The following is a 14,567-nucleotide window of genomic DNA, read 5'->3' as shown; positions in this document are numbered from 1 at the left end:
AATAAATAAATCAAAAACAAGAAATGTTGATTGATTAGGTGTTTAAGTCCACTTTATGCACACTAAGGCTAATCGGGACTGGACCTACAGTTTATAGTGCAATCCGAACCATAATGTGCCTCCATCGGGTATCGAACCCGGGATCCCTTGCTTACAAGGCGGCGACACAACAACTGCACCATCGGGGAGGCCAACAAGGAATGTTATATTTTATGGGAGGTAAAATAGAAAATAATAGGATGTTATATATTTGTTTGAAAATAAAATTGAAGTATAAAGATGTTTGTGCGTGCTTGCATGTGTGTATCAATATGTATGTGTGTGCTTGTGTGTAGAGAAAGAACTAACATAATATTGTTTTTGAGTTCAGAAATGTATATGCATTTGAACATAGAATATGACAGAACCTTGGAATTCTATTAATAGATTACCTCTGCTAGGTAGTAAAACGATTTCTGGTCAAATATACTTCTGTATGGTTTGGGGATGACTCGGTTTCTATGGGAGGGTGATCTGGTGTTTTGGGTACTGACCTCTAAGCTGAGATCAAGCCTATGACGTAACAGATGGAACAATTCCACCATGCCTCACCTAGGGTTGAACGAAAGACCTCTCGCTTCACAACATGCGACCCAGGAGCTTAATAATCTTTTCAAGCAAGTAGTATTGTAGCACATCCCTTAACATTGCTAGCAAATACATACTGAACCCATGGTATGTAAATCATAAATCTGAATCGCATTCACAGGTTGTTAAAATTAAGGTACGTCATTATTTTTGTGGAGCTGGCTAAATGGCTACTCAGTCATTCATTTTTTGTTCAGGAATTTTGTTAAATTCTGGAATATTTTGCTAAATATATAAAAATAAGTGTCTAAAGTAAACGGCCCAAAGTTAAGCTTTTAGTCCAACGTGGAAAGTACAGTTCCATGACCCTTCTAGGGTTAAAGTTATAAAGTAAACGTAAATATCTTGCGGTATTGAAATCTAGGGTATTCAACTTCCGTGGCTTCACTTTCCTTAAGAAGAAATTAAATCGCCAAGGCCTCCTTCCTTCGCCTTGTTTGTTCGCACGCCTGAATGTTATGCAACCAACAACACTGAAATGTGCAGCGGGCGTGCCTAACTTCTGCAATAAGTTTCCAGTTATAATGGAGTTCATTCTTAGCGGCGTAATGGGCGCGCACTGAATGGGCTCAGGAGTCGTCCAGGAAACGGGCGGAGGTCGATTTCCGCGGCTGGCAGCTCGCCAACTTTCTCCAGAGATCTCGGGAAACATGCAAAATAGGGCGAACCTTCGTAGTGGAGCCATTTTTTCGCCTCTCTCTGTTTGTTTCTGTTGCTTCTAAATACTGGAGGAAATTCTACCCGTGAGCTCCTGTTCCAGCTGATATTGCTTTCTTAGCTCGGTGCTTACACGTTCAAAATAACGGTAATAACCAGTTATTGCTTCATCTAAAGGTACTGAGTGATTAATCCAAACGCTTTCCAGATTATAATAGATTCAGTGTTGCAAACTTAGTTCAGAAAAAGCAGTGGGTCAAAAATGGCTATAACTGCAACTTCTCCAAACTGTCACTTTTAGGCTACCATTATCGTGGAATATTTTTACAACCCTCGTTTTCCCTTCATCGTTGTCACATTTTACTTTCGTCAGTGTTGCCATTTTTTATTTTGCCCATGCTCTCTTCACGTCAGTGCTTTTGTAAATGTTAATTTTCCGTCACACTCGTACAACAATATTTGTTCGAAATGATGGTATAAGTATTTCTGAAATAATTTCTTGTCTTTAAAAAAAAGCATAGAAGTCGGTGTATCTTTAATATTGGACATGCAATTGCAAGGGGCAGATGGTCATCTGATAAGGCACCTGTTCAGGCACAGTAAGCAAGTTCTACAAGCTGTGTCTGTGTTTGTGTGTGTGTGTGTGTGTGTGTGCGTGCGCGCATTAGCATGTTATAAAAGTTTCATATTCGTTATATTCACACCAAACGGTATGTATGCTCCAAACGTTTGAAGAATGACCAGGTGCTCAGTGTTATTCATATCACTCAAGGCTTACATTCGTTACATTCATACTAAAAGAAGAATTTGCTCCAAAAGTTCGAAGAATGACGAGGTGCTCAGTTTTATTCATGCCTCTCAAGGTTCTGGTTCGGCTTATTCACATCAAATGGAGGATATATACTCCAAAGTTTGAGAAACTGATAGGTGTTCAGTTTTATTCATACCTTCCTATATTTGCCCTCAAACTTCATCTTTAATGCCAGCCATTTCTTGAGAACAGCTCTTCGGACTATTTCATAATAGGTCTCCTGTTGAATCGGCCCTTCTGATCGATGCTCCCCGCACACATTGTTCGTCATTACAAACGATTTGCAGTCCTTTCATAGAGGCCGCTTTTTCCTCGGAAGTCACGGGACAAAAAGTCCGATAATTCCTTAGAACACTCCGCGGCCGTCGGAGTTCGGCGGCTTTCACGGGAGGCGCCAACGACAAAAGAATATCTTCATCAATCAAGGGGAAACGTGGAAGTTGAAATAGCGCTCATCTGGCAACAGTGATTTCGAGTGGCTCTTAAAGACCACCCTTGTTGTGACAAGGGACAGTGGGGAGGGTACGGAACTGAAAACAAGGGGGATAGGATCAATTATCGCGATGCCAAAAATAAGATTAACTCTTCCTCGGAAGTGCAAATTATACGTAGCTCATTATATAAAAGCTTGTTAGCGAAAGTGAATAGCGAAAGCGGGGGAAGGGGGTAGGGAACTCTCCTCTTAGCTTCCCTAATAAGGAGGATCTTTTTCTGTAATCACCTGGCACAAACGGAACTTTGGCTTTTAAGGTTTTTCAGATCGGCTTTTCGTTTTCTGCCCGTCGATTATACATACCCCTTTGAGATTTTTCACAATTAAATATTACTCACCCTATGGAGTATGTTGGAGCTGCATCTATAGCACCAGCCCTTTAATCAGTATACACATTGTACTTTTTGTAGCATTTGGTTGTTAAAAAATGCATATACAAATTCAAGGCTTGCAACATACGTAGAACGACTGTCAAACGATTCTGGATCAGAAAAATTACAAAGGAACTTCTGTGGAAAGGGGTTTCGGAAGACAATTAAAGGAATAAAATAACGACGAGGACGTTTGTGTAGACGCGGAAGGGTACGGCAAGCGATAATGCGTATTCTTTATCTGGCGTTGCACTGAAAGCTTCTTACGTTCTCTACTATGTCTTTCTGCGTAGGTGCAGAAGGCTCGAGTGATTGATTTGGCTTATTTCACTTCGCTTTTCTGCCACCTTTGGCTAATTCATGAAGATGAGAATGAGTGATGATGTGATGAAATTGATGAAGGGACACTCACAAGGAACACACATGCTCAGGTCTGGATTCGAACCCGGGATCCCTGACGACAGAAGGATAGAGCGCACGATAATGCTCATTACTTGCCTGACGCAGATATTGCTCCACTCATTCACTTCTTGCCGTTTACTGCGCAAGCGCAAGAGGCTACAGCTCACAATAATATGTATTCTGTGCATGACGTTGCAAACAAAGCTCCGCCCATTCACTGCTTGCCGTTTACTGCGCAGGTGGAGGAGGCTACAGCACGTGATAATACGGATTCTTTGCCTGACATTGCAGACATTGCTCCGCCCACTCACTTCTTGCCGTTTACTGCGCAAGTGCAGGAGGCTAGAGCGCACGATAATGCGCATCCTGTGCATGACGTTATAGATAAAGGTCCGCCCATCCATTGCTTGCCGTTTACTGGGCAGGCGCAGGATGTTACAGCACACGTAATTGCGCATTCTGTACATAACGTTACAAAGCTCTGCTAACTCATTGCTTGCTTTCCTGCGAGTCAGGAGGCTACTAGTCATCGCAAAAGGCATGAGGCCCTCATTTACAAGCACGGTATCTGTTTATGAACATCAGGCCCTACCGATGGCGCAGTGGTAGCGTCGTCGCCTTGTAATCAAGGGGTCCCAGGTTCGATTCCCGGTGGAGGCACATAGTGGTTCGGATCCCACTTTAAACTGTAGGTCCAGTCCCGATTAGCCTTACTGTGCATAAAGTGGACTTAAAACAACAAATCAATGTTTATGAACATCAGCGTCTTTGGTACTGTCACAGAAACTTACAAACTTTCAGATAAATCGACTACACCTTCGAATCAATAATATGCCGAATCTGTGCCACCGCATCTTCAGAATCGTGACAGTTCTATCCGACAAAAGACGGTCGAATTCTTCCACGCTTGTTAACTTCCGTTTGTCGCCACTAAATTGCCTCTGATATAATAAAAGATTGTCTCTGCTCTGCCTGTCTTGCGACACGCAATAAATACCCGAAGGAACGTGCGTAATGAAGCTGCGGAGGCGCTAGGCACGGGTCTCTCCGCCGGTTATATTTAGATGAGGCGACTGCTAATGATCACAAGCGTTTCTCATCGCCCAAAAGGTTACATCTGCTTCTTATTTCCGTCGATTGATAAATCGTTGAAAGCCAGAACGCTCTTCAAGTGCTCTGAGCGATTTTTTCCAGCTAAATTCGAACCAAGAGATACTTTTTTTTGGTTTGAATGTTTATATAGCATATGTGCCATGTCATCTCCCTGCTGCGAGAAAAGTCGTTTATTTTAAGGCAGTACTGAATATTTCTCAATACTCTTCTATATCAACATTAAGAATTTTTTTTTCGATAGTGACATTGTCACATTCTTCAATTTTGGTTGTAAAAATATTGACATACCATTCTTCAGTTGCCCCTTTCTACAGTTTCAGCTGTGTAGCTGTAATTTTGTGACTAGTAAAAATTAACAGTATAAAATTTATTGTCATGGAAACACAGGCCTTGCGTTTGTCCCTATCATGATTAAGGATGTTCCCATTCACATTATCCTTGGCTATTTGCCTGACATTCACTGCTGTAACATTACCCTATGACTTTCAAGTACTCCCCTTACGATATCTTAGCAAATTTGTTTCAGTGAAAATTGTTTACAGAGTCATGACTGATTTGTATGGTCTACAAATATGTCCGGTTTTATCAGTCATGTAAGGATTTTGAACAAGGAAAAAATCTGATGTGTTTTGCTTAAACTTATTTTTCGTAATATTTTAACGAGTTTTATTTACAATATTATTTCCTTGATAGAAAAACCAAGACTGACACTAGTGTTGGCAGGTCCTAATAGTTACTGCACGTCCTTTGCTTTCTCAAATGTCCTTTTGAAACTTGGCTGTGATGGAAACTACTGTTCTTCAATAGACGTATCTATTTATTGACAAGTACTGACTTTTATCTTTTTATATTCTGCTACATTAAGACTGAAATAAACTTCATGATATTTTTAGAAGATTCAATTACACATGCTACTCATACTGAATAGTGGTGATTGTATATGCCTTTAAGTTTTAGTCATGTTTAACAATATGCTATTTCTACTTCGTAAATTACATACAGAAGTATTTGCTGTACACAACGTATTTGGTGCATAATCTAATTACAATGCAACATGCCAGTTACTGCTCTATAAAGAAATATCTGTTGTCCCAGTTCTGTCAATTCAGAAATACTAGTTCTCTAGTTCTGCAGGGTGTTAATGGGATCACATCTCTTGTAATTTTGGCCGCTACCTTTACACGATCATCAACACGTGACCACATGCTGTACCGAGAATCTCTGAAGTGAGCGAACGAAAACAAATCCTCTGCGTAAGTAGCACTCAAGAGGGCTCGACCAATGAACACGCGAGAGGGGAAGTGAGTGCATGGATGGGGAAACGCGCACTGGTTTACTCCTCCCACTCCCATTCTCTGCCGTTATGCGTGGCGTTGCTCCAGAGGGTAAAGGCGGGGCTGCATACCTGAGCGTGATGCTGATCACACCACCATGGATGATGCAGAATACATGCTATCCTCTCTTCACACCCCGTTCATGTCCCAGCGAGATCCACAGAGAATAGCTTTGCCTTGCAGTATATCCAAGTCATTAGCAATTTTCTTCGCGTCGAGAGTCGGTCACCAGGTGGGGGGAAGGGGGTGGAGTGTCCCGCGAGTGACCTTTCACCTCAGCGAGCGATCACGGGCGCAGAACGTGTCCGAAGTTCACCGATAATGCAATCTTCAGCACAGCCATGCGGCTAATGTGAATTTACGCGCGTTCACTTTTAGTTGGGCGAGGGAGGCAGCGGTAAATCAGTTAAACACGCTACACCACCGGGAAAACAATTACGCTATTTGTTTGCTGTCGTTCGGGACAAAGTTTGCAAATGAGTGGCTAACCTCCAAACCAACAGTTAGTGCTGGACTTATGCGACGCTTTTAAACAGCGGTCGGCGATTTCTTTACGTGACCGGAATTTCAATGAGCCCGGGAATTTGTTTCTGTTGGGTAACGGAAAACTCAAATTTGAACACCGGAAGTTGCTGTTGGTCTTCTGGCCATTAATGTAACTAATATGTTTATTCAGGCGTTTGCAGTTTCCACCGTACACCCATGGACAAATTTGAAATATCCGTGTTATACTTGAGAGTGGCTGTTTGAAAGGATTGGGTGCTCTACCGACGTGGGCCACTATTTTCACATAAAAATTATTATTTTGTTGACCCAAAACCGTTTCCAAATTTACACTTTGTATAGACAACGTTTATTGCATAGACAATCCGAAACTCAGTGCTACCCAGCGCGCCGTGGGTGGCGTTCGAAGTGACACCTGCCGGGAAAAGCGGAAACTTTTTCTCTTGAGCTGTTCAACGATGCAGGAAGGCGATGGGAAAGAAAGTAGAAATGTGTCTTTACTTAAAAAATCTCACTTATATTTTAAATATCGGTACAATGAAGGTACAGTCACAGGCAATAAAAATGGGACACCTATATCCTGAAACACTCGCTTCCCTGCAAGGCGTTATGTGTGTTGCCAAACTATACAGCGGTGGTATAAGTTGCCATACAGGATTTGCTATTGAAATCCACTTATATGCCGTAGAATTAGGCAACACACATAACGCCTTGCCTGTGAGCGAGTGTTTCAGAATATATGTGTCCTATTTTTATTACCTGTGACTGTATCAATGTAAAACTCCTCAAACATCTATAGTTTTCTTCGTTGTTGTTCGTATGTTTTCTTTCTAACATTTTCCCTTTATTTGTTCCACGTATTCCAATCTGTTTTCTTTATTATTTGACCCATATCTGGGAGACGTTACAATAATTTTTGGTTCGAGATTAGCTCCTCGGAATATGTCATCATTCCGTCTCTCGTATGCTGATTATGCCTTCATACTTTTTTATTTTCTCCCTTGTGGGGTTTTGATTGTGACGTGTTTTCTACACCTACGATGTCTACAACATTCTAATTCCCCCATCACAATGAAAGGCTTCCATTCTTGGCCTTTTCCTTCTGATGAAATCACCTTGCTTTCACATAAGTATAATGCCACACCCCATACAAACGTTTTTGTTTCATTTTCTTGTTACAAACTTATTTTATTGCAAGAAATTCCTTTGCATCTTTTAATGGGAAATGTTTCTTCTCTGCTGAAGATTTCATTTTAACTTCTATAATTACACTGGTCGACATGGGTTTCGATGTCTCACAGATGACTGTCTCTAAATGATTCCAGCATGCTGATTCCAAAAATGAAATCCAGTTTTTCCCATCACGTCAGGATTTTTAACAATCTCACAATAAAATGTGTAGTTCCATTATTTTCTCTGTTTTTATAGTGATAAAATATTGATTTTCTACAATACAAATCCTCCTCTTTTGAACCACAAATTGTGTGCATTTCATCCACCTTCCACCTTCACATGACACATTAACATGAAAATTGTATAGACTTTGATTACATAGTTTTATTTTCGAAATCCCTCATGAACATTTCCTTCACAACGTCCAATACTCAATCTATCTTCTCTATATATATAAAAATGGATGTATGTGTGTCTTTGTTCCGGCATAACTCTCGAACGCCTGGAGCGATTTCAACCAAACTTGGTGCACGTATCACTTGCAATCTCGAAAGAAATACTGTGGAGGGAAAACATCCCTGGCACCCCTAGGGGTGGTGGTGGGAAGGGGTGACATGTAATAATAATCGAAAACTACCGATATTAGTGTGGAATCCATAGTATTCGGTGTCGCTAAGATGAATAGTGACACTCCCAATGCCGTTCAACTCCAAGTTCATCACCTATCGGGATGGAGGGTGAGAGGGGGTGAAAGATAAAATTTAAAAAATGACCTATATTAGTGTCGAATCCATAGTTTTCGAAGTCTCTAAGCTAATTGGTGACATTCACGGTGACCAAACTTGGTACACATATGACTTACAATCTGGAAAGAAATACTGTGGGGGTAAGAAACCCCTGGCACCCCTAGGGGTGGGAGTGGGAAGGGGTGTCATGTAAAAAGACCGATATTAGTGTGGAATCCATAGTTGTCGGGGTCGCTAGGATGAATATCTGTTCAACTCCAAGACACCCCTGGCAACCGTAGGGGAGAGGGGTGGGAAGGGGGTGACATGTAAAACGACCGATATTAGTGTGGAATCCATAGTTTTCGGGGCCGCTGAGATGAGTAGTGACACTCCCAATGCTGTTAAACTCCAAGTTTATTTTACATTATAGTTAGAATTCATTATGTTCCTGTCTAATAGAAGATTGGGATAAATAAATACCCGGACAATCAGCTAGTGTTATAATAATGGTGGTTTGATTGAACTTTGTGACGTTGAGCAATCCTGGCATAGGTAAAAATCCTGACGTGATGGGTAGAAATTGATGTCATTTCAGTGATCTGCATTCCAAATACTTCCAGAATCACCTATTGGTTTAGAAACAACCGAAATTTCATTTGTATAAATTTATTTTGTTGCCTTGTGTAATAATTGTAATGTAATGGCGAATATGAGAATTTTGATTGTAAAATTGTGAAAAATCCTGTCGTGAATCGAAAAAATGGATGTAATGTCCATGATCAGCATTGACATTACTTCCAGAAATACCTACAGATTTGTAAACATTTGAACTTTTTTCTGAATACGACGACCAGTGTTATCTTTTATTTTCTTTACGTCTGCAGGAATAGTTAGAGCAGCGAGCCACGAATCAAGTGGTTGTAAGTTCGAATCCTGTGCATGGAGGAATGTTTGTCCCATAATATATTAATTGAGCATGCAAACCGTATGCTCAATTAATTCATAGAAGTGGAAATTTGAAGTAGAGAAATGCAAATGATTATCTGCTCCCAGAATGACAAAAATTATTCGCTTGGTCGAGCCATGGCGAATGCGGTTCAGGGAGTAAGGTATGGATTTTGTAAGTCCGTAGAGCTGCTATTATTCTGCAACTGTGATATGGTGCATGAATACTGGTCACTGCTCCTTTTTTCCTCTCTCGCTCTTTCTCTCTCTCTCTCTCTCTCTCTCTCTCTCCGTATTTCTCTCTCTTTACACTTTCCTTTTCTCATTCCTCCTACCCTTTCTCTCATCTCCTCCTACCTCTTTCACCTTTCACTCTTTCTCTCTCTCTCTCCTACTAATTCCCCCTCTCTCTCTTACTTCTTCCCTTCTATTTTCTTCTCCGACATACTTCTTTCTCTTTCTCCTCTCACTTTCCTCTCCCTCTTTCTCTTGTCCTACCTTTCCTTCTCTTTCTCTATCTCCCTCCCCCTCCTCTTTCTTCAGTAGCACTTGCATTACATATCATTGATCAATCAAAAGCTTCTTGTGATGACGTCACATACTATTGCACGCAGTAGTATTAATAAAAAAGTTAAAGCGCTCCCCTGTGCTTAGCACCACGCCATGAAGGCGTATAGGGGGTGTGGAGGTAACGCACCACACTTTCTTGATCCGGTCATGAGTGGGGGTGATGTGATCAGCATCACGCCCCTGACCGCCTTTACCCCCCAGGGTTTCCCCCAGGTACCCATGTTATTCGACGCTGGGTGGGCGCCGGGGCCGCTTCCTACGTTAGAAAAGTTCCCGGATTTGAACCGGCCGGGGATCGAACCCGGGACCTTGAGCATGGTAGTCAGACGCGTTACCGACTGAGCCACCGCGGCCACAGTAATACAGTAGTATTACTGCTGACGCAAATTCATGTCGTGAATATTTTGTACTGAGATCAGTACAATGTATCAATTCCACAGGTTACTTGTTTGTAACTGCCAAATTTCTTGTTTCTTCGTGGAAGGTGACTAATTGAATTTTCACCGTGTTTCATATATTTTGATTATTCTTTCACCAATCTTTGAGCTTTGCTCTTTTCCTTACGAGACGTGCGTAATTTTTCTTGACTTTATTCTAACGATACTCTTTGTACCTCAAAATTAATATAGTGTTTCTATTCAAGCAGAAACTTGTGTTCAGTAACAATAGGTAGGTGGAGATCATGCTGATATAATACGTACATGACGTCAAGTTCCTTCCAATTTAGGCACAGTTGGCAACACTATTTTTAAGTAGCATGCATGGACATTGTTTGATCGTTCAAGATAGTCGCAAGAACAAAGTAGCCAATGCACTTAGAAAAGTTAACAGATTACAGAAAATGTTAAGTGGCGATGATATTTATAAAGCAAGCGCATTTCAGTGTGGATTTAAATAGAGACAGTGTTGCATACAGTACGCATGCCGATCAATACACGCACGTGCCACGTCACATACAATGTGCGCATACGTGCAAGAGAGCTCAGGTGAAATTATTCATACGCACGCACAAGCAACGGGACAAAAATAATAGACGTGGGTGAGGTCAACCCACAATAATTGTTTTTGTAGATTTACCGAGCGCAGGAAGATATGGAAAGGTTGTTCTAGAGTCGGTTATTTGTAGGGATGATAACGCAACGAGACAAGACTTGGTAGAGTCTTTGTGTTGTCTCGATTTGTTAAATCCAAACTCGTTCTCGTCTCGGTCTCGAGTCTTCAAATGTATAGTTTGTCACGATATCAACTTTCACAGCCTTTACAGGTCGTTAAGGTAAACAACTTGCCTTTGTTTTATTGTTTATTGCCTCATTTCAATGCTACAAGGTCTTGACAAAATATGATTTTATCCTTAGTGTAGGCAACCACGCAGGCCAGGTTCACAATTGTGAATACTGTGCTTGAATTTGCAATTATCTTAAATAAAATATATGACTCATCTAAGAAGAAGAAGCCAGACAGCATATTTGGTTGCGTTAATATTTTCATCAATCATCATGTCACTTAGTTCTTGCTCTCTACTCGATTTTTCAGAGGTCTGTCACGTTCTTGTCTAGATATTTACAAGGTCATCACGCTCTCGGCCTCGACTCGACTAGACGGACACTAGTCTCGTATCCGTACCATACCTAGTTATCTTCATAGTCGTGTATTTTAACCACTTTTGATTCCAGTTTGTACACTCAGCGGCAATAAAAATGAGACGCCTAGATACCTGGAATACTCGCTTCTATGCAATGCGTTGTGTGTGTTACCGAACTAAGTAACTCTCTAGCCTTCTTAAACCCGAAGGTTTATAGCTGCAGCAACACAAGCCTTCCATCTGTCCCTATCCTGGCAAAGATCAATCCAACCTTTTCCATCCTTACCGATTTCCTTTAGGTCCATCTCAACGTTATCCCCCCATCTTCGTCGTGGCCTTCCTATAGGTCTCTTACCATTAGGTTTCCCAACAAGAATCCTGTAAACTCTTCTTTCCTATCCCATTCGTGTCACTTTGTCTGTCCACCTAAGTCTTCTTGATGTAATTATTGTAATAATATATGAACACAGAGTTAGGCAACACACACAACTCATTGCAAAGAAGCCAGTAACTGTACAAGTCCAACTTTTAAATCTTTCAGTTGATAATTAGTTAAAATACATTTGTGAATCTATTCTTTTTTTCAGTCTGCTAACTGTCCTTTACAGTAATTAATCTTGCAATTAAGGGGTGAAATGTCAGAAGTTTCTCCTTGAATGTTATGTAAGTAATATAAATTAGATTCCATGAACGAAAAGATAAATTTGGAAATCTCTTTTTGTAATTAACAAGGCTTTGAAGTTTCGTGCAGTTATATGTTCATTACGGATTCTTTCATTTATGATCTGTATTGATTACAAAAGATAGAAGAATAAGCATGCATTTCAAATAAATATGTATAACTTTAGTTATGAATACTTCCTTAACAAAAACACAAATTTTGGGAAAAATAACACTGAAAAATTGTTAAAGTGTCTCACTCAGCAAGGGTCAAAGGGGGAGGGTGTGCACTTGGCACCGTTGGAATAATAGAATAGAACCGCCTTGATTGAGCGGGTGTGTTTCGGCCTTGCAAGCCGCTGTTACAAGAAACTCTTGTCAAAAAATGTTGCAATTGGCTCTTTATATTAATCTTCCTGAAAATCACTTTTACAGTAGAAAAAATTAAATATAGATAAATAAAACATTTATTACTTATAATGCAAATAATTATATATTCTCCTATCCATTTAATTTTAACTTTTCCCTCCCGTCAGTTTTATTATCACTTTGCACGTATTTCATTCCTCTATTCTTGATCATTTCTTTTTCTGTTTTCTGTTCCGTCTACATCTCTTTAACTCCTTCTCTGTTGGTTTGTAGTACCATGCCGCTTCTCCATGTCTCTTCCATCATCCTTGCTTATTTGGTTTATCTATCTCGCTTCCTCTTTCTCTTCATTGTCTTTTTCTATTCTTCTTTGTCAGTCTCATATTTATTTCTATGTTTTTCGCTTAATTTTTCTTCTCGATTTCTCTCTCCCTCTCCCTCTCCCTCTCTCTCTCTCTCTCTGTTCATGTCGATTCATTCTCTTTCACATTTTTGTTTATCATCTTTTCTCTTTCCCTTTCTTTCCTCCCTTCTATCAGTTCTTTATTTTCCTTTATTTCTTTGCCTTTCGCTTCTTTATTTCTCATATCTTCTCTCTTTTTCTCTACTTATCTTCATTTTCTCCTTCTCTTTCTCATCTCTCTACTGTTATCTCCTGTAAAAAGTTATTTCTTCTGATAAGTTCCAACATACACAGAACTATACACACTTAAGTGACACAACTTTTCGATTTTAACCCTCTCTTGGAAAATTTTGTGCACCCCTTTCCCCCAAGAAGTTCCCTAACCAGACATTAACCCCAGATTCAAACCTGGGTCTCCGGTTTTCGAACCCTTACAGGTAAGCCTGTGGCAACACTACACGCGGTAGTAAATGTAATTGGAACATAAAGAACAACTGTCAAATAAAATGTTTGTAATTCACAAGCCTACTTCGGTCATACCTGCGTGCAACGTAAATTGAAAAAGTTGTGCATTTGCATACGCGTATACACACTTTCATGCACTCTCTCTCTCTCTCTCTCTCTCTCTCTCTCTCTCTCTCTCTCTCTCTCTCTCCTGCTCTATTTGACGTCATGTCCAATTATAATTCCCTGGTTGCCCCCCTCTGGCTTAATAAACAGTAACGAGCTTCATGTAGAGACAAAAATACATACTGAGTTTTGCCGTTTGCCATAAAGTTGATTCACTGCTCGTACCCCCCTAAGCCAATGAATTATGAACAGAAGCGACAAAACATAGATGGTAGTTAGATCGTGGAAATAAATTTATACATGAAGTTCGCAATATTTGAGTGAGGACATGTTTGTTCTATAACAGAAATTTTCTGAAATTCCTTCTTCACTAAATTGAAATTAGAAATTTCCACTACGAAGTATTTTTGTTTGAATTTACCATAAACGCTAACAAACACAAAAATATTTTGAGAAATGGTTATGAATACTGACGCATAATCTGGGACAATTCATATCTAACAAAAGGTGATATGTAAATGAGATAATCGAATTATCAAGATTACTTGTGGACAGTTGACCGAGGTAGAACCCTCTGGGATAATTGCTGATCCTTTATGCACAAACATGCAAATAGTGACGTCACATCGCGGGTGTTCCCTCCCCCTCCCCCGCGGGTCTTATCTCCCCTCCAACAGCCAAGAACAATTTGGCAATTAAACTAATGTTTGCCCTAACTACGTATTTCACAAAAATCTAATCAATGTAAGTGGGCTGTATTTTGAATGTTTGTTTTTACTTTTTAATTTCAGAATCAAACACCACTTGAATTGAACTTATTTTTTTAAAACAAGAGATGCACTTATACATTTTCAGCCGATTCGTCTCTGACGTCACAAATGTGCACGAAGCGACAGCGCTGAAAAATACTCGTATCGCATATGAGGAAAGAAAAGAAAGAATTACTTGCTAGCGCCAGAAGACGTTATCTCAGAGGGATAGTTGAATAACTCGTCATTTATGTATTTGGGTATGACACCTCTTCCTCGCTCGGCCTTCCCGATGGCGAAGTGGTGGCGTCGTCGCCTTGTAATCAAGGGGTCCAGGGTTCGATACCCGTTGAAGGCACATTGTGGTTCCCACTTTAAACTGTAGGTCCAGTCACGATTAGCCTTACTGTGCATAAAGTGGACTCAAAACACCAAATCAATCAAGCAAGCGAGGAATGCTTTCGTGATTAGGTAAGTCTTGTTAGATGTACATCTCTTGGTACAAA

The 14,567-nt window shown here is 40.3% G+C and overlaps 1 protein-coding gene across 6 annotated transcripts in view; it reads left to right on the top strand.

Annotated features, from left to right (window-relative positions):
- The window catches only part of Ten-a (Teneurin-a transmembrane protein), an 884,426-nt gene that overhangs the window by 561,191 nt on the left and 308,668 nt on the right, over positions 1–14,567 (top strand). The gene's annotated exons all lie outside the window — the stretch shown is intronic.

Source organism: Lepisma saccharinum, chromosome 3 (genome assembly GCF_977018435.1).
Source record: "Lepisma saccharinum chromosome 3, izLepSacc3.1, whole genome shotgun sequence".
In the NCBI taxonomy this organism is placed as follows: domain Eukaryota; kingdom Metazoa; phylum Arthropoda; class Insecta; order Zygentoma; family Lepismatidae; genus Lepisma; species Lepisma saccharinum.
The sequence above is the reverse complement of the archived record's forward strand: the minus strand, read 5'-3'. Positions and strand labels throughout refer to the sequence as shown.